Source organism: Notolepis coatsorum (assembly GCF_963971535.1).
Source record: "Notolepis coatsorum genome assembly, chromosome: 8".
Taxonomy (NCBI): Eukaryota; Metazoa; Chordata; class Actinopteri; order Aulopiformes; family Paralepididae; genus Notolepis; species Notolepis coatsorum.
In genome coordinates this window covers 7144699-7166643 of record NC_140172.1, presented here as the reverse complement: position 1 = coordinate 7166643, position 21945 = coordinate 7144699, and the positions used below count along the sequence as shown (strand labels likewise).

General features: G+C 40.7%; 1 long non-coding RNA gene across 1 annotated transcript in view; it reads right to left on the bottom strand.

Annotated features, from left to right (window-relative positions):
* Nucleotides 1-365: 365 nt before the first annotated feature.
* LOC311233053 overlaps nucleotides 366-21945 on the bottom strand; it is a 45257-nt gene continuing 23677 nt past the window's right edge. Inside the window, exons 2-4 of the long non-coding RNA XR_014620002.1 lie at nucleotides 14693-14806; nucleotides 6534-6638; nucleotides 366-464 (exon numbers count right to left, since the gene is read on the bottom strand). This is a non-coding gene — a long non-coding RNA (uncharacterized lncRNA). The remainder of the gene's footprint in view (nucleotides 465-6533; nucleotides 6639-14692; nucleotides 14807-21945) is intronic.

Below are 21945 nucleotides of genomic sequence, written 5' to 3'. Positions count from 1 at the left end.
GAATGAGACATGGCAAGCCTAATTAAGCAAGACCCAGCCAAGAACAAGACATGGCAAGCCTAATTAAGCAAGACCCAGCCAAGAACAAGACATGGCAAGCCTAATTAAGCAAGACCCAGCCAAGAACAAGACTAGGCAAGCCTAGTTAAGCAAGACACAGCCAAGAACAAGACTAGGCAAGCCTAGTTAAGCAAGACCCAGCCAAGAACGAATCTAGGCAAGCAATTATTATTATAATTTTTTTTAATACAGTATATCTATATTTTTATCATGTAAAAGTTTATATATAAAATCTGCAAATGGATTATGCAAAACAACTCCCAATGTAATATTTCTTCCCCATCTTACCGCTGACAATCTTTTGAGCGGGATTTCCAAGAGTCTTGTCTGTAGTTTAGCTCCACTCTTCTCTCCAAGCTCCTCATAACCTTGGATTACAAACCAGTCTGTGTCCTTTTCTGAAACTGAGAGAACAGTCATATTTTTATTTGTTTATTAAAAAAGATCGCCATTAGCTGATGCCAATGGCACCAGCTAGTCTTCCTGAGGTCCAAAGTCCCACATATCAATATATACATACAAATATACATACACACGCGCACATATATACACTGGATAAAATTTAAAAAATAAACTATTGTTCTTTAAAAAAAGTTTTTATCATCATTCCATTTGGGCTGTGGGGTGTGCCAAAGAGTTTGCCTGTCTCATACCACACTCTGCCACTATGGAGATGTTCACCTTCTTTGCAGGGCTATAACTTTTTAAATTGTATTGCTAAATTGACATTACTATGGCCCATTCAACATCGATTATCTATCGTTCAGGATGTAGGAACGTTATACTTTTTCATTCATAGATTCATACGAAAATACCGTCTAGAATATAAATATGTTTTTATAGTTTTCTGCAGTAATTCCTAAAACGTGAGTTATAGGCATAAACGCATATATAGATTATCAACTGCCGTTTGTTGCTGATACACGCTATATTAAAAATGTCAACTGTACATAATCCTAAATGTTATGACTCATCATGCGCGGATGAACGTTTATAATTCCGTGATCTTCATTAAATGCTTTATGTAGTATGGGTGATATATTGATCAGAGCAGTTTGCATTAATAATAATAAACAAACACGCTGAAAGTAACGTTACTGTCCTCTTACCGTTCGCCGATGAGACTGGAGGAAAAAGATCCCACTTATTTGACGTGGATCGACTAGATCCATTTCCGGTTTGTATAATAATAATAAACGCCCAAATCATATCGATTATTGAGTTATGGCAGCGATCCATATACACAGATGTGTCTCTAGAGTCCCGCAAAACAATATGTGAGTGCCGGACGCATTTCCCAGATGCACGGAGATCACCAGAGATCCATTTCCGGTTGTAATTCGCCCGATAATCCACCAGGCGGCAGTATTGAAGCGTTGCAGAGTTGTGCAGGCTCCCACTGTATCAGCCGAGGCTGGGTGAGGGAATTATGAATACCATGGCGAAAAAATGAAATATGATCTCAATAACGTTGTACGTCGTGGAATGGCAGAATTAGCATGACCTTGAAACACGTTGTACGACGGCTTCTTGTCCTCTGCGAAAGCATGCAATTGGTCCACCAGGTGGATACATCTTGATATTTGTCTAGTGTGTTCATTAGACAGGTGAAATCCTCTTTCAGTGCCTCTGTGCCCGTTTTCTTAGGCAGTTAGCATCGCTGGTATGTGCGCCATTAGCGTTATAGGCCTCTTTGCTTTTGGAAATTGTGAAAAAAAAATATATATATATTGTGCATTCGACTAAGAGGTTGGCAGTCGACTATGGCTCCTTTCGATTGATTAGTCGACTATTCTACTAGTCATGGTCAGCCCTAGTCATTTGTAATCCGATTTGTTATTTGACTTGCCACAAATCTCACTCCACTTATTGTCTAGTGATTCATTCTGTATTTACAGGTGAAAACTGACCGGAAGAACAGGCTACAGGGAGACCATCTGGCCGCTTGTATGCGTCTCAGCATCAATGGGCCCCTACCAGTGAATTCCCTACCAAAGAGCCCTGGAGCTTTTGTTTCAAAAGCCAAGGAAAATGAAATGCTCTAAGGCAGAATGTAGCCTATGCCACTGAGAGTTCTTAGGTGTAAAGTGCTGTTGTAGTGTTATGATTTGTGTATGTTAGACAGTTAGTATGTTCTATGTATCTATGTCTATGTTTTCTATTTAAACTGCCTAAGTAATTTTTTGGCCAAATTGATATTTTTGCCTAACTCTACTCTCCTCACACTGCTGCACCACCCTGGTTTAGTGGCTGTGTCCTCAGCCAATCAAAACCTTGTTATTTTAAACATTTCTTTCTGCCTAACTCACTCGTGTGACTTGTGTGAAAATTAGTTTTTTCTTCTTAGGCAGTTATCCTATGAGGCTAACAATATCTATGTTCAATACAAATAGTGTACATTTAAGTGTTGAGGCATGTCATTAATCTTGACTTTTACCCTGATTACAACTACACTGCAAACAAATTGTATCTTATCAAGAGAAAATATCTTGTATTTGGTACAATAATTTTGCTTTTTTTCTGATTTTGGTCAATTTAAAAAAACAAGATTAACATTTTCTTAAAACAAGATTAAATTGACCAAAATCAAGAAAAATAATAAGCCAAATTATCTGCCAGTGGAATAAGATAATCCACGACAATTCTACAAAATATTGGATTTATTGTACCAAATACAAGATATTTTCACTTGATAAGATTTCATTTTTTGCAGTGTACAAATATGCAGCTACCTGAGCCTCCAGAGCACTTCTAGTAGGGCTGGACGGTATGGTCTAAAATGTATATCACAGTATAATTTGAAGCATAGACGGTAACGGTATATATCACGGTATATTAACTTATCTTAAAATGTCTATATAAATGCTTCTGAAGGGGTAAAACACTGGTATGGCAGCTATTATTAGACGGTAATGTATAGAGCAGTTGCTTATTGGAATAAAATACCCAGAAATATAACTGTGATAAGGAACAAATTTATGTTTAAAAAAAAGTTTAAAATTGCGCTCATGAATAATGAGTAACATTTTGGCCATTGACTTTTGAAATTAGTATGGAAATATAAAGGTGATCGGTGACTTGAGAAAAGTTATGCTATAATATGAGTTCAAATCATATATATGATTTTGATCTGTTTTGTTCTTATGGACTGAATATGTAATTTGTATTTTATGGTTGAGAATTGTGATATCTAACTTATGAATATTGAGTGAGCTTTTATTCACGGTTTTGTTCGTTGTGATGTTTTCTTGTGAGTACTTCAATGTTTGTGGTTTTATATTTTTATTTTACTTTTTGTATGTTTGTATTTTTTATATTTTTAATGTTTGGACCCCAGGAGGGGACTAATGGGGATCCACAATAAAACAATAAATAAAACAATTACTGTACTCTTGTATTACTAGGACATAAATCACATAGTACAGAGGTATTTTAAGAACATTTATTGTGCAAAACTGCAATAGAAAAATGCAAAACCTTTTCTCAAGTGTCTGCAGGCAGGTAACGCGTATCTTGGATCCAGTGCTTTGACCATGTCTTTAAAGCCCTTTCTATCGACAGTTTGAAAAGGAACCATGTCATGGCTTTTTTTGTCGTTTAACTTAAAACGTAAATAATCAAAAATAATAAAATTATTCTGTTACAGCTGCTGAGCTATACTATAGCTAATGGCAATCAATATCTTCCTTTTTAATGAAATAGGTTTAAGAATCGAATCAGGATTGTTAGCAGAGAGAGAGAGAGAGAGAGAGAGAGAGAGAGAGAGAGAGAGAGAGAGAGAGGGATGGGGGAGACAGAGTGAGAGAGAGAGGGAGGGAGGGGGCTGCTGCTAGAGTGGAGCTAGGGCTGGGCGATATAACGATAATGATAAATATCACGATATATTTTAATAATCGATATCGAATATCAAAAATATATATATATCGGGGGGAAAAATATATATATATTTTTTTTGTGACCAGTTTTAAAACCAGAGACAGTGGACAGACTTGTCTTTCTTGCCTGCAACTTAAAGTAATGGCTTTGCTTGTCCAAATGACAATACTGACCAAATTGAGATTTATTTTTCTCTTGTCCATTTATTTTGTTTGCTTTCTAATTTAAAATACAGTTTGAAACCGTCTGTACACAGTAGGCTATGTGTGCTAGCAGAGCTAGTCTCCAGTCACGAGTCACGGTGCACATGTGCGGTGGTTTGTCCACCAAAAAAGCGCCAAAAGATCAAAAATAAACTAGCAGAGCCAGAACTGTTCAAATCCCCTGGAGCCACAGCCAGCAGAGAAGCCGGTTTACTTTCGCTTTTAAACCAGCTGCAGCCTGAGAACTGGAGTGTGAGGGGATGTAACACTAAAGATGGCGGCAACGACAAAGAATTGCTGCAAAATAAACATACATCTGTTGTTTAAAAAAAAATTAAATAAAAAAATTTACTTATAACAATTTCCATAATTATCGATATCGAGTGATATGATAACATTATCATATTGTTATCGCGATATGATTTTTTGCCATATCGCCCAGCCCGAAGTGGAGCTAACGTTGGCTTGCTGAATCTACATCAACAGGCTGCTAGGAGTGGAGCTAACGTTCGTTTTCTGAAGGCTACATCAACAGTTAACATTACATAAGGTTTTAGCGCGACGTGGGCATTCCAGAATAGCGAGGATGCAAAGCATGTTAGACGATTGGACCCGTCGCAGAGTTTACATTACACATAGAAACTGCGCGACTCGCGAGATAAGTTGTCACACAGCTGTGTGCAACGCAGGGCTAGTTCGCTTCTAGAATTGAAGGTCCGCTCTGTTCCGTGTCTATTATGAAATGACAATTGCGCATTGACACGCCCACTACGCAAAGCCTCTGTGCTCCTAAATACATTTTTCCAGTTCGCACATATCTATTTTGCGAGTGAAATAATCACACTGTAGAGCCCTGCCTCAGCAAGCTAAAGTTAGCTCCACTTAGCAGCCCCCTCCCTCCACACTGTGGTTACGTCATTGCTACTTTAGAGTTGCTCTACCGGTCACAAGGTATAGTCAAGATCCATACCGTAGCGCAAATTCATACCATTTATACCATATACCGTTTATACCGTCCACCCCTAACTTCTAGTGTCAGCGGACACACCAAAAACCTCCTAGCAAATTCACATGCACATGACTCCATGAACATGAATAACTAGGGGTGGAACGGTACGCATTCGAACCGTACACCGTTCGGTACGACCTCCACGGTTCGGGGCATGTGTGTAATGTTCGGTAATTGGGATGTGTTAGCCTCGAGCTAGGCTAACGTTACGTTAGCCCCAAGCTAACTAACTTTAGCTGTGAGCTAACTAACTTTAGCTGCGAGCTAACTAACATTAGCCGCAAGCTAACCGTGGAAACACTCACAGCGAAGTGACTCCACGACACCAGAGTGGGGAAGGGGGGTATATTGACGAGGCTTGACAACAGAGGTTCAAAGATAACTGTGTTCAATAACGAGCCAGGAGAATAGAGCATCTGTGTCAACTGTGCCGTGCATCTGTATTGCCAACCCATAACACGACATTTACATCCTGGTCCCTGCTGGGACATACCAACTCCACACACCACTGTGGGGGGGTTTATATAACATTCCCCATTCCCTTGTAACATCTCCTTTTTTTTTTTTTTATAGATAACAGTTACAAAATTCCTTAGTGCAAATCATTATTAATACAAGTAACCCCATAAATGTCCTTATTTAAAACCCTAATAATATTTTCTGTGACTTTTCCTTTTTGATAAGAACGTCTAGTGCTGGTTGAGCATATGCATACTTTGTGTTGATGGCCTTTGTCTATAATGTGGTCACAAAAATGGAAAGGTTTAATTTAGAGGTGGGCATAGATAAAAAATGTTATCTAGATTAATCTATCTGCAATCCTGGAGTTAATCTAGATTAAAATGGCTCATATGTGTGTTCTACCCAAATAATGAACAGAAGTAAGTCCTTACTTTTTCTTTCCTCCTTACGTTTCTCAGGCCAGGTGGCCCATTACACCATGAGCCCATCTCCCGTTTCCAAAATGCCTTACAGACTGTTTGAAAAAGCTGTTTTGCTATGATAATTGGTAATGCAATATCAAAATAATGTTCAATAAGATGTACTTGTGTTTAATAAATTGTTTTATTCAGAACACAAATAATGTTACCAGTAGGATTGGGCGGTATGACTGTATTACGGTATACCAGGGTATTTCGAAATCCTGTCGGTATGATTTTCAATACCGTGACGTCACAGACTGTGCGCCAAATCACAGATGCGTTGCTACCACCCCCCTGAAAAAAATCCTAGGGGAAACACTGAAATGAAAATCACAGATTGGGGCTTAATGGAAAGAATGAGAGGAGGGAAAGCTATGGACACACAGACAGAGAGACAACTGTGCTGCAACAGAAGAAAGACAACTAGAGAAAATAAAGACAATAAAAAGAAAAGTAACATACCGATATCCTGATGGTCGTTGGGCTCCTCCTTCAGCCCAGTGGAAATATCCATGGGTGTGTCCTGAGCCTCTTCTTTCTTAATTATCAGTTGGTCGCTGGGTGGATCTGGAGCAGAGGGAGACAGCAACTAAGTACTTACAGTAGCATGGAAAAGTATTTGGCCACTTTCTGATTTCCTCTGTAATTACATCCTCCTTCCTATTGACCCAAGATGGCGGCGCATACACAACACGAAGGGAAACAGCAAGCGCTCAGGGGCTCGGAGGTAGAACGGTTGTCTGGTAATCAGAAGGTTTCTGGTTCGATTCTATTTTTGTCTCCACAGTATAGACAGGGGCCATCCTTTTGGAGTCATTAGACAAAAAGATTAGCGATATCATAAATTTTAACGTGTGAGAAATGCAGCCAATCAAGTCACTTTGCTTTAATTTCTGGCACGTTAGACATGTTTCTTGGTAGCAGATAGGAATTTGAGAGGGTAGATCTGGGGCAGAGGGAGACAGCAAAATAAAGTGCACCAAATAGTTAGGCTACATGTGAACAGAGTTTGATGAAATGAAAGAATGAGAGACAAAGCTATGGAGACAAAGCTATACAAATATGATAGAGCAGAGGAAGGAGAAGACAGAATCAAGATAAGAGAAAAAAAGGTAACATGCTGATATCCTGGTGGTCTGTGGGCTCCTCCTTCATCTCAAAGGAAGTATCCTTGGGTGGGTCTAGCGTGTCCTGAGCCTCTTCAATCCCTGTGTGTCAAATGCAAGGAAGCTTCCTATATTCCGTACTTTTCACACTATAAGACGCACCTGAATATAAGCCGCAGCAGCTAAATTGAATGATGTGTACATATATAAGCCGCACTGGACTATAAGCTGCAGGTGTTTTAATGTTTAATTACCATATGTAAGGGTTCGTGCACAGAGGGGATTGTCGGGAAAGAGATGGCTGTTTGAGGAAGCTCCCATTTATTAACATTTTTGTTTAAACAGGAATGATAGCCAGTTAGCCAGAGCCGGGTACAGTAGGTAGCAACGTTAGCTCTCATAACGTTAGCAGCTCCGGGTACAGTAGGTAGCAACGTTAGCTCTCATAACGTTAGCCAGTTAGCAGCTCCGGGTACAGTAGGTAGCAACGTTAGCTCTCATAACGATAGAGCCAGTTAGCAGCTCCGGGTACAGTAGGTAGCAACGTTAGCTCTCATAACGATAGAGCCATTTAGCAGCTCCGGGTATAGTAGGTAGCAACGTTAGCTCTCATAGCTGGTTGCTGGCTAACTAACGTGGCTATTCGTCCCGGGAGCAAACTGCGCTGCCTGGCTGGTTGCTGGCTAACTAACGTAGCTACTCGTCCCGGGAGCAAACGGCGCTGCCTGGCTGGTTGCTGGCTAACTATCGTAGCTACTCGTCCCGGGAGCAAACGGCGCTGCCTGGCTGGTTGCTGGCTAACTAACGTGGCTACTCATCCCGGGAGCTAACGTCTCTGTCTGGCTGGTTGCTGGCTAACTACCGTGGCTATTCGTCCCGGGAGCAAACGGCGCTGCCTGGCTGGTTGCTGGCTAACTAACGTAGCTACTCGTCCCGGGAGCAAACGCCGCTGCCTGGCTGGTTGCTGGCTAACTAACGTGGCTACTCATCCCGGGAGCTAACGTCTCTGTCTGGCTGGTTGCTGGCTAACTACCGTGGCTATTCGTCCTGGGAGCAAACGCCGCTGCCTGGCTGGTTGCTGGCTAACTATCGTAGCTACTCGTCCCGGGAGCAAACGGCGCTGCCTGGCTGGTTGCTGGCTAACTAACGTGGCTACTCGTCCCGGGAGCTAACGTCTCTGTCTGGCTGGTTGCTGGCTAACTACCGTGGCTATTCGTCCTGGGAGCAAACGCCGCTGCCTGGCTGGTTAACTAACGTAGCTACTCGTCCCGGGAGCAAACGGCGCTGCCTGGCTGGTTGCTGGCAAACTAACGTGGCTACTCGTCCCGGGAGCTAACGTCTGGCTGGTTGCTGGCTATGCACTCGACTGTGAGGGGGAGGAGGGCTCGACTGAGGCGGAGGAGGAGGGGCAAGGCGTGCACTGCTGCAGCAGATTTAGGAGTCTGATCTGACGGTCACAGAGCTGAGGGAGCGGGCCCAGTTAGCTGTAAAAAATCCATAGATTAGCCGCTAGGTTATATAAGCCGCAGGGTCAAAAAATGGGGGGAAAAGCTGCGTCTTATAGTCCGAAAAGTACGGTAGGTAGCATTTCTAGGTAGGAAGTTTAAATGTTTAAGTTTTAGGCTGTCACAAACGGGTAGCATGCAGTAGGATTCAATGTTGTTCAACCAAAGTATTGGCTTCTGCTGTGTCAATACAAACTGAATTCTCTACACAGAAAGAGCTGCTTTTAAAACACAAAGACTTGCCTCTGACTGGTGATAGCTCAATTAGCAGAGACACGCCCACAGTGTCACTGAGTGAAACTAAACTGAATTTTAGATTTAAGATTTACAACAACAAATACATTTGTTGTTATAGACAAAGGTTAGGCTAACGTTACGTTAGCCCCAAGCTAACTAACTTTAGCTGCGAGCTAACTAACAAAAAATGTACCCATTTTATGGCTAATATTCCAAATGGAAATGTTCCATGTTTGTCTTGTACCCAATGTCATGGCATGATTAAAGAGAAATTTTATTTACAACCAAGTACAGATAGGAGTATCGCTGTTAGAGGCCGGATTACCTGTAATTCTGATTTTGTGGTTTACTTGCTTAAATGTCCTTGCAACCTTTACTATGTTGGAAAAACAAGAAGACGTTTTAAAAATCGAATTTCTGAGCACAAATGTTCTATAAGAAGAAATTACGAGAAGTCTTCAGTTGCAAGGCACTTTAATAAGTTAGGACATGATATTTCTGGCTTAAAATACATGGGTATAGAGAGCAGGTCTTGAGACCACCAAGAGGCGGTGACAGGCTCTTGCTACAAAGGGAATGCTTTTATATTCATTATCTGGATTGTTTAGAGCCTAGAGGCCTCAATGAGGAAAATGTTTTGACCCGTTTCATTTGATTATTTCATTTCATTCGATTGTTTATTATTTATTTTCATTTATCATTCTTTATATTTATAATTGAAAGATGGCTTATATGGGTCATGAGTTTAAGATGTAGGCCTAGTCTGTATAAAATATGTAAAAAATATATATAAATATATATAGATATATCTCTTTGTGATTTACACGTTTCTTTTTGATTTACGCTTCTTTTTGATTTACATATTCTGAAAAGGTTGTGCTTGTAAGTGGTATTTTGTACTTTTTTGCAGATCTCTTGTGGGAATGTGTTGTCACTTCCTGTTTGTCTTGTATATACTAGGGTCACTTACCCTTCATGCAAGCCATTCTGAAGAAGGTGTGTTCACACCGAAACGTCATGATTACAGGCTGCCAATAAATTTGGAAAAACCTGGAGTGCGTGCCTGGACATTGTTTCCCTATTTTTATATAACGTGTTTCAATATAACCGTTATGTATGGTGATAACAAGTATATTGTTAACTTAGCTCCGCTCCGCTCCCCCCCCGCTGATGAAAGTCATACCGTCATAATACCCATACCAGGGTGTGATGTCAGCATGGTATGACGGTATGAAAAAAATTATACCGCCCAAGCCTAGTTACCAGTACAGTCACTCAGTAGCTATGTGACATGGTTTGACTCAATCAGTCCAATCTCTACTTCTCCTTCTTCCACCAGTCACTCAGGCAGACCAGCTTGTTCACATTGGCTGGTGACAAACTAGCTCTCTTCTTCTGTACAATATGGCCTGATAAAGAGAACAGTCTCTCGCATGGGACAGTTGAGGCAGGGGTCCCCAAGTACTTCAGGGCAATGTGGGCCAGCTTACCATAGACAGCAGTGTGGTCTGAGCACCACTTTAGTGGACACTGATACCTCTCCACAGTAGGGCTGGACGGTATGGTCTAAAATGTATATCACGGTATAATTTGAAGTATAGACGGTAACGGTATATATCACGGTATATTCATCTATCTTAAAATGTCTATATAAATGCTTCTGAAGGGGTAAAACACTGGTATGGCAGCTATTACTGTACTCTTGTATTACTAGGACATATTTCACATAGTACAGAGGTATTTTAAGAACATTTATTGTGCAAAACTTCAATAGAAAAATGCAAAACCTTTTCTCAAGTGTCTACTGGCAGGAAACGCATATCTAGAATCGAGTTTTGACCATGTCTATCGACAGTCCTTACTATCCTTACTAAGGCTGTCAAAGTTAACGCGGTATTAACGCGTTAGCACCCGATTCTATTAACGCCACTATTTTTTTTAACTCACGATTAACTTTCAATAATTTTTTTTTTTAATGAAAAACAACGTATCAAATCGAAACGAAAACCGTGACCACAAAACCGTTATACGAACCGAACCGTGGATTTTGTGAACCGTTCCACCCCTATGAATAACTTATAATAATATCTTGAACAATTCTACGGTAGTTTTAAGTTATTTCTCTGGCAGCATGCGCTAATATGGATTCCGGCGCCACGTGCGCACACACAAATATGGATTCCGGCAGCGTGCGCGCAGCACGGCTGAATTTTTTTTCAAGGGGGAACACTGAATCCACACCATCCACGAGGGTAAATTCATAACCTCACACATCTAGAAACCTAAGAATATTGTATCTATGTTGCAGAGTCTTCAATCTCTGGACCAAAAGATTTCCTTATGGATTTATTCCCAACTTTGACCAGGGACGCCCCGCCCCATCCAGAAAGAATTATATAAAAAAAGAAAATGTATATATATATTTTCTTTTTAACTTTTTTTTAATTAACTGGATAGTTCATATAAGCTATTCTCCCTTTCTGTGTGTGTGTGCGTGTGTGTGTGTGCGTGTGCGTGTTTGCGTGTGTGTGTGCCCATCCCAACTCTGGTCTTTGGCAAGTTTGATAGTATTTACTATTTACTGAGGATGGCCAGATAATGTTGATATTTAAACTTAAATTATTATACAGAGCGAAGCTTCAGCAAGTACAAAACGCTGCTGACTGACAAAAGACAATCCCTCACTGAGGAAAGCACAAAGGCCTAACCATCATGTATCACAATTAGGGATGTCCGATATTATCGGCCGACCGATATTATCGGCCGATATCGGTAGTAAAATGTGATATCGGAAAATATCGGTATCGGTTTAAAAAAAGAAAAAAACAATAACAATATTTGTTATATATATATCCAGTGAAATTATTAGTTACCTGAAATTATTCAGTTTTTGGGGGGGGGGGGAACCCTGCATATATCGGTATCGGTTGATATCGGTATCGGAAATTAAGAGTTGGACAATATCGGAATATCGGTATCGGTAAAAAAGACAATATCGAGCATCCCTAATCACAATGGTGATGTCAGCCAGAGATGGGGAGAAGCATGAACCTTTAAAGGACATCTCTTTGAAATAAATTACATTTTACAGTTTTTTCTGATTTCTTTTAAACAAATTATTATTTTGTATTATTTAACTATTTAATTATTATTTTGTAGAAATCGTCGGAAAGGAGAGACGCACAATTTCTATCTTGCGACAACACCAAGTAGTGTGTCATTTATTATCTTCTTAGCACCAGTGACAGCTGTCAGATCTATGCCCTGCTAAACTCTGACAGCTCCTCATCACCAAAACATTTTATGAATGACATTCCGCCAGCGCGTCTTCTCTAAGCCCAACCCCCAAAACCAACCTCATTAAAGTGACAGTGCCCCATCAATACATCAAAACAATCTAATGGTGAATTATGTCCATAGCACCCACTACAATTTAGTTATTGCACTGCACTGGCAGTTGAACTGCATTGAACTGAACTGAATTGGGGGAAAAAACTCATAACTAGGGATGCCCCGATCGATCGGCCACCGATCGTTATCGGCCGATATTCAGTATAAATATGCGATCGGGGAATTCCGATAATGAGTCATATTCGCCGATCGCGGAAACTGATCAAGTGGATATCTCACTCGCTTGTCTCAGACGCACAGGACCTGCAAACTGCTCCTCCTCCCTAGCCCCGCCCGCACCCGTGTAGAGTTTGTAAACACAGAGGAGGCGGCTCCTCTGCTGAGTCTAGATAGTGCATTCGACCTGAGCTAACGTTAGCTACCTAGCTATCGTTACTGTTTTATTTTCGCCGATCGTCAAAACAGATCTCACTCGCTGAGTTCTGTCTCAGACACCGGGAGCTGCACACAGTGCTGCGCGTCTTCTGCTCCTCCTCCAGCTCCTCCCGCACGCATGTAAACACGGGTCTAGTCTAGTCTAGTGGGACGGGACCTCCATGAGCTAACGTTAGCTACCGCTACAAAATGACCCAGTCAACTATTCACTTTTAGTTTAATACATGATGAGGCATTGTCTAACTGAACGGTATCTAGCCGGCTAGCTACTGATAGCTCCTGATATCAACAAATGCTCCAGCAATAGTCTAGTTATCTAGTACTAGTGTATGTTACCTCTGTTAGCTCACGTTAGCTTAGCTCACTGTTCAAAACGAAATGTCCCATTCAACTAAATAGTTCACTGAGGCGTTGTCTTAACGTTATATTTCCGGCTAGCAGTAGCTACAGACAGCTCCTGATATCAATGTCTTATAACACTCATTCGATGCATATTCGAAGCCCGGCTTGCGTCGCAGTCATTAACGGGGATAGCTGAGGGAGTAGGGTATATCTGCAGAGCCTAGGGTAAATCTGCAGAGCCGAATGTGATTTGATCAAAGCAGAGTATGTACACACAGACAGTGGAGATAGCGAGCATTTTGACTTGTTGCGTGGTGGCGATGTCTCGCAGATAATACAAGTACAAGTCTAATTATATAATATATATATTTTATAAAAAAAAAAAAAAAAAAAAAAAACTTTTTATATAAAATAATTTTTAATTTCTTTTTAATCAAAAACGATCGGTATCGGATCGGTATCGGCCGATATGGCTCACGACGATCGGTGATCGGTATCGGTGGCAAAAAACGTGATCGGGGCATCCCTACTCATAACCTAACTGGCACTGAACATTGAACTACACTGGCACTGTTTGCAGATGTACTGTTATTAAAGTTAGTTAAAAACATAATTTTTAATCGTTTTCTTTGGTTAAATCCAAAAGGAAAAAAATATAAAATCAGAGAAATCCGAAAACAGTGAAAATTAAAAACAGAGAAATCCGAAAACAGGAAAATTCATATCCCAAAACAGGAAAAGATAAAAACGGATTTCATAGGGCCCTACTTAAAGGAAAACTCCAACATTTTGGGAAATTAGCTTATTTGCCATCTACCCTGGAGTTAGACAAGAAGATGCATACCTTTTTCTTCTCCGTGCATGCAGTAGGAGTAGGAAGACGTTGGGAACTAGGCTAATGGAGGAACCTACTTCCAGTGACTGACGCTAAGCTAGGCTAACGGTGCGTGTCTTCCTACTCCTACTGCATGGACAGAGAAGAAAAAAGGTATGTATCTTCTTGTCTAACACCAGGGTAAATGGCAAATAAGCTAATTTCCCAACATGTTGGAGTTTTCCTTTAAGGTGAGTTAATAAATTCACTCTGAAAATCTGCTCCGCTCTGATAAACTAACTCTTGGTCAGAGCGTCCAGTGTGCACTCTGAGCCCTCAGAATTTCCAAACAACTTGAGTTTGCTCGCTCTGACACTGGTTGTAAATAGTTATGAGTGTTGTATGTGCCTCCCTGTATTGTAAATAGTTCATGTGTGTTGTCACTACTGTATGTATAATTGTAAATAAGTTAATTTCTGTGTTGTAAATAAATATTGTTAATATTATTTACCTAATTTATGTGCAATCGTTTCATTTCAGCTCAGTGTAGAGAAATGCACCGATACTAACAACCGCCTTACTGCGCGCGTCTATGACGACACCATGTATCCGTGACACGCATGCCCCGCGAAAACACTAGTCATTTTGGGAGCCTACCACCCCCCCTGAAAAAAAAAAATCCTAGGGGAAACACTGAAATGAAAATCACAGATTGGGGCTTAATGGAAAGAATGAGAGGAGGGAAAGATATGGACACACAGACAGAGAGACAACTGTGCTGCAACAGAAGAAAGAAAGAAAATAAAGACAATAAAAAGAAAAGTAACATACTGATATCCTGATGGTCTGTGGGCTCCTCCTTCAGCCCAGTGGAAATATCCATGGTTGGGTCTAGTGTGTCCTGAGCCTCTTCCTTCTTAATCATCAGTTGGTCGCTGGGTAGATCTGGAGCAGAGGGAGACAGCAACTAAGAACTTACAGTAGCATGGAAAAGTATTTGGCCACTTTCTGATTTCCTCTGTAATTACATCCTCATTCCTATTGACCCAAGATGGCGGCGCATACACAACACGAAGGGAAACAGCAAGCGCTCAAGGGCTCTGGAGGTAGAACGGTTGTCTGGTAATCAGAAGGTTCCTGGTTCGATTCTATTTCTGTCTCCACAGTATAGACAGGGGCCATCCTTTTGGAGTCATTAGACAAAAAGATTAGCAATATAATCAATTTTAACGTGTGAGAAATGCCAATCAAGTCACTTTGCTTTGATTTCTGGCACGTTAGACATGTTTCTTGGTAGCAGATAGGAATTTGAGAGGGTAGATCTGGGGCAGAGGGAGACAGCAAAATAAAGTGCACCAAATAGTTAGGCTACATGTGAACAGAGTTTGATGAAATGAAAGAATGAGAGACAAAGCTATGGAGACAAAGCTATACAAATATGATAGAGCAGAGGAAGGAGAAGACAGAATCAAGATAAGAGAAAGAATGGTAACATGCTGATATCCTGGTGGTCTGTGGGCTCCTCCATCTCAAAGGAAGTATCCTTGGGTGGGTCTAGCACAGGGGTCGGCAATTAGGTTTGGCGGCGGGCCAATTTTTCCCCAAGCCATTGAATGGCGGGCCAGAACCAAAAACAATGGCTAATTTAATATATAATAACTAACTGAGCTGATCTGTCTCCTAAGTATTCATATAGTAAAATTGTGGGGCGGCTTTGGCTCAGGGGTAGAGCGGGTCGTCCAATGATCGAAGGGTTGGTGGTTCGAATCCCGCTCAAGCCCATGTCCATCCCATCGCCGTTGTGTCCTTGGGCAAGACACTTAACCTACTTGCCTCGTATGAATGTGTATGAATGTTGGTGGTGGTCGGAGGGGCCGTAGGCGATGATTATTCGCCACGCTTCCGTGAGTCTGCCTTCAGGGCAGCTCTGGCTGCAATTGTAGCTTGCCACCACCGGTATGAACGAATAATGGACTCTTTGAAGCGCTCTGGGTGTCATGAAGAGCGCTATATAAATCCAAGCCATTATTATTATTATTATTATTATTATTATTATTATTATTTATTTATTTATTATATTAATAAAAGTGATAACACAGCGTATCCCTTGTTCTAATTTATGTTACTTTAAAAGGTGATGCGTCTGTTGTGTTCAAAAGAACTTGGATACGACAATAACACCTCACCGATGCTGAGGCATTATAGAGCAGTGGTTCTCAACTGATGGGTCGCGTGGCCATTTTGAGTGGGTCGCGGATGTGTGCATGGAGAAGAAATTGAGGGGGGGGGGAAGTGTTTTATTTCACAGTCTACAGAATTTCTGATATGATATGATAAATTTATTTATATTGCGCCCCCTCAACCAATAGTTACATCGGCCCGGGGCGCATCCCGGGAAAGAAAGAGAAACAAAAAAGACAAAAAATACATGCAGGCCAACCAAGCCGACAGACATAATACACCAGTCATACTACAATACAAAAATAGCTCATGGATTGTTTATGGCAAAAAGGTGGGCTTTGAGCATGGCCTTAAAAGGTCCGTAGAGTGCTTGCAGATTTTGCTGCACTTTTATTTACGTTATTTACGTTAACATGAACCTAAACTAACGTTACAACTAGGGATGGGTACCGAATTCGGTACTTTTGAGGTACCGAACCGAAACACGTCGGTACTACCGAGTATCGAATCAAGTGAGAAACCGAAACCGAAGACGCCGTAACTCGTCTTTGATGTCAATATTTCAAAAATCTGTCATCGAAATCATATTTCCTTTCCGGAGCCCTGAGACACACTGCTGATCTCCTCTCAACTCTCTAGCGGTTCAAGAGCGCCATCTGGTGGCCGATCGGCAGATCGCCAACCGGAAATTAAACCTTTGAACCGGTAGTGCTCATCCATATGTGGTCCAGCCACTCGCTATCGTTAGAGAGACTCCGTCTTGATACAGTGAACATCGATCGGTGCAAATAACTCGAAAAAACAACATGATTTGGACGTATATACTATTATACAACCTGGAAATGGATCGGGCATTTCTACATCCCATAATAGAAAAAATTCTGTTCCACGCTCATCTGCCAGCGGCGCGAGGAAGCCACGGTAAGATTCAGCGTTATATTCTAACGTGTTCGATATAAACTGCTATGATGAACATATGACCCACTCTGGATGAATCATCTAACGCTGCCCACGGAATTATAAACGATCCCCCGCCCATCCGGTCATCATCAGATGATACGTAGAAACTTCTAGAAGCACATCCAGTTGAAATTTTCTATCTCGCACAGATTCCTACCAAACTGTATTTGATCATCAATATAATGCATTTAAATCACGTTATGAAGAAAGCTGCCGAAAACGATAAAAACATACTTATACTTTAGACCATATTTTAGTATGAATATGTGAATGAAAAGGTTTAACGTTGCTACACCCTGAACAATACATATAGGACATTGAATGGGCCATAATAATGGCAATTTAGCAATAGAATTTAAAAAGTTATAGCCCTGCAAAGAAGGGGAACTTCTTCATGTTAAATAGGGCTGGCGAGGGATGGTAAATTATGAATTTAACCCCGGCGATTAAAGTGTTAACAGTACACATCCAATGAAATCACCATTTAAATAAATGTAGTATACGAGATATACACCTAATACTTGCTATCTAATACCCTACATACATATGCTCTCGCTCGTTCACCCCCCCCGGACCCACACTTGGATAATCCATCCATTATCATTCGCTCCTAACCAGGCACTACAATTCATATGCTAGCTTTTATTCTCTCCACCACTTCTAACCACATTGCAATTTTGGTTTCACTGACACCTAAAATTCTTGCTGTAGATATTTCTAGATAAATCACATCGAGATATGCAAGAACCCATACCTTCCGACACATTTTTTCCGGTTGAAACCATCGTGATGCTATCAGCTTTTTAGCCGCTGTGATACCAGATAAAACTAATCTCTTTAGCTGTATAGGGACTGCAAACTCAAAAACATCATTCAACAGCAATACAGAGGGGTGTACAGGTATGTTCAGAAATAAGAAATTTGATAATTGCTGGGACACTTCTTTCCAGAATATTAACTGGTGGGCAATCCCAATACATGTGCATAAATGTACCCTCATCCCCATTTGTACATAAGGAACATCTGGAGTCTTGTTTAAGTCCCATTCTGTTCAATCTTATAGGAGTCAGGTATGTCCTATGAATATAGTTAAGATTAATTTGTTGGTGGTCCGGGTTACGTGACGTAATTCGAACGTTTGCCCAGACTTCTTGCCAATCAAAATTGATTTCCAAGTCTGGTATATCCCTCCTCCAGACTGAGTCTAGGGGGAGGATTCCATACGAGGACGTTAGTAATTGATGATAAAAATCAGATACGAAACCTCTCGATGTCTCTCTTTCATAGAAGAATTTGTGATATCTGTGGTGCTCAATTGGTATCCTTAATGACCCTCCATGAGCCTTCAAACAGACCAATAACTTTGCGTAAAAATAATATGTGGAACTGGTGAGATTACATTTTTTATGCATGTCTTTATAGCTACAAAAACCCTGTTTGTTGAAAACATCTCCTAATGTGTGTATGCCCTGCTTTTCCCATTTAGGGTATCTTATAGGTTGTTTTCCAATCAGGAGTGCATTGTTATTGAATAGGGGAGTATGACTATGCCATTTATGTAGGTTAGAATATTTTTTTTGTGTTTCACGCCATATCCGGATCACATGAGTAATAAGGGGGCCAAATTTCAATTCGCATTGCTTAATTGATAATATGGTGTATACCAGTGGTTCTCAACTGGTCTAGCCTCGGGACCCAACATTTTCCTTAGTCATTAAGTCGCGACCCAAAATGTTGAACCACTATGATTTATGTAAAAAAAAATGCAGTAATACGCAATCTTTCAAAACATGAAATAAACACAAAAAAGTGCAACAAAAGTGCAACTATTGCTAAAAACCCAATAAAATAAAAGAATAATAAATAATATATGCTTCTTAGCAGATTTCTTAGCTTAACATAACAGACCTAAATTTGGGGGAACTAATGGGATAACTGAGTTTGCAACAAAAGTGCAACTAGGGCTAAAACCCAATGAAATAAAATAATAATAAATAATATGCTTCTTAGCAGATTTCTTAGCTTAACATAACAGACCTAAGTTTGGGGGAACTAATGGGATAACTGGGGTTGCAACAAAAGTGCAACTAGGGCTAAAAACCAATTGAAATTAAATAATAATAATAAATAATTATGCTTCTTATCAGATTTCTTAGCTTAACATAACAGACCTACGTTTGGGGGAACTAATGGGATAACTGGGGTTGCAACAAAAGTGCAACTAAGGGCTAAAAACACAATAAAATAAAATAATAATAATAATAAATAATATATCCTTCTTAGCAGACTTCTTAACTTAACATGCAGGGAACTAATGGGATAACTGGGGATGATGTTTGCTCCTGACAAGAGTCTCAAAGTCTGGGGTGATGGTAGACAAAGCAACTATGAGGTCATGCTCAATGTCCAATCTGTTCCTCCGCTTTGTCTTCAGCTGGACCAGAGCTGAGAAACCACTTTCACAAAGATAGGTAGTGAAAAAAAAAAAGTAAAAAAAAAAAGTAAATTTTTTTATTTTTTTTCACACACACATCCGCGACCCACTCAAAATGGCCCCGCGACCCACTTTTGGGTCGCGACCCACCAGTTGAGAAACACTGGCACTGTATACTATGTCCTGCAGTCTATGTGGTGCTACTATATTTACTTCTAAGTTTCTCCAGGATACAGATGCTTGGGAATCAAACCAGGTTGTCAGTGGTCTTAAAGAGTACGCCTTAAAATAGTGGTAAAAATCTGGAAATGCCATACCTCCGCCGGCTTTGTTTCTCTGTGCGGTGGATCTTTTTATTCGTGGAGGTTTGTTATTCCAAATAAATTTGTATGCGGTGGAGTGTAATTTTTTTCCAGTAACCATCTGGAGGGGGTAACGGTAGCATTGAGCTAATGAAGTTGATTCTAGGTAGAACATCCATCTTAACACTTTGATTGCCTAAGGTTAAATTCATGATATACCATCCGTTGCCAGCTCTATTTAAAGGGGAACTATCTTATAAATGGCCTTTTTGAGTGTTTAGCATTGTTTCCTAGCTATGTGAACTTATATTAATATGATCTATGTCTCAAAATTCTCATATTGGCGCATTCTTCCAATTCTCCTCTCACAATATTCACCCTCACTGAACTGAGTCATTTGAAAATGTGCGCGATATGTGATGTCAGAAAGACACCGCTGCATGTTAATGTTGAGATAGAAGATGAGCTGCACACAGTGGCTGGACCGGACCTGCAGCCCAGCCTCAAAACGGCTCGAGATCTTGAGGTAGAAAAATGCTGTTTTTGAGGACTTGATTAGAAATACAAAACAATGAATAAAAAAAATATATATATTACAGAGGTGTTCCATAGACTCACAGGAATTGTGTAAAAGTGCCCAAATAGTGAAAGAAATAGTAAAATAGTTCCCCTTTAACATGGAGAGGTTCCCCTTCTTTGCAGGGCTATAACTTTTTAAATTATATTGCTAGATTGCCATTATTAGGGCCCATTCAAGGTCCTATATGTATTGTTCATGGTGTAGCAACGTTAAACTTTTTCATTCACATATTCATACTAAAATATGGTCTAAAGTATAAGTATGTTTTCTATAAGTAATAGGGGTCCAATTACATCCCAACATTGATTGATTGATTGAAAAGTTTATTAACAGATTGCAGAATGGGTACAGTACAGTTCAGCTCAATACATACAATTGTTAAGAGGATGCAGACCTGAGAAAGACTTTCGTCTTGTTTCCATCAGGGTCCCCCATTTTCAATTCATCATATGACACACATGACATACAGATAGACAGTACTGCTACATGTATACATTTATGACATACCAGATTTTCAAATACAGTACTGTTTGTGATACTAAAAAAATCCAGAAGAAGAGTATATACATTTGACATAGAAACTGTGCATTGGGGGAGGTTGGGTAGGTGGGGTGGGGCTGTACATTGGAGGTGGGGGGGGGGGGGGGGGGGGGGGGGGTTGGGTAGGGGGGGGACACACTGTACATTGGAATACTGACATACATTTGACATGGAAACTGTACATTGGAGGAGGTTGGGTAGGTGGGGTGGGGTTGGGTGGGGCTGTACATTGGAATAGCCATGCTTGGTCTTTATTGTACAACTGGGTTAGGACATTTGTAGGGGCCAGTTTTGAATTGCAGTCTCCCGTAGGTGTTCTTTGAGAGTGTTTTTGAAGGTGGGTAGTGATTTACATTCCTTTACAGCTTTGGGTAGGGCGTTCCACATTGTTGTGGCATAATTGCGAAACGTGTTTAGTCCCTTGTTTGAGCCGAATCTGGGTTTTACATGATTTGTGGAGCTCCCTCTGGTGTTGTGATCGTGGTATTCACTGACCTTTGGGAAGTATTTTGACATGTACATGGGTACCTTGGTCGTGTAGTGTATCTTGTAGACCAGGCCCATTGCAAGTTGCTGTACTCTGTCGTCTACTCTAAGCCATCCTAGGTTGGCAAAGTGTGCAGGGGTGAGGTGGGTTCTAGGAGTCAGGTCAAGCAGTAGTCTGACTAGTTTGTTTTGAGATGTTTGTAATTTGGTTTTTAGTGCCTTTGAGGTGCTTTGGTACCATGAGGTGCAAGCATAGTCGTAGTACCCTTGAATGAGTGCTCCTGCCAGAGTCTTCAGGGTATTCTTGTTTACCAGGGAGGAGATCCGGTACAAGAATCGAGTTCGTTGATTGACTTTTTTTATTACATTGGATGCCATTTTGTCACAGGAAAGATTAGCCTCTAGGATGGAACCCAGGTAGGTAATTTCATCTTTCCTTGTGACAATATTGTCACCCACTGTAACTGAGAAGCCGTCTGTTTTGCTGAGTTTGTTATTTGAACCGAAGAGAATGGACTCTGTTTTGCCCATGTGTAATGATAGTTTGTTGTCGGCGAGCCATATGCAGATTTTGCCTAGTTCCGAGCTGAGGGTTTTTTCA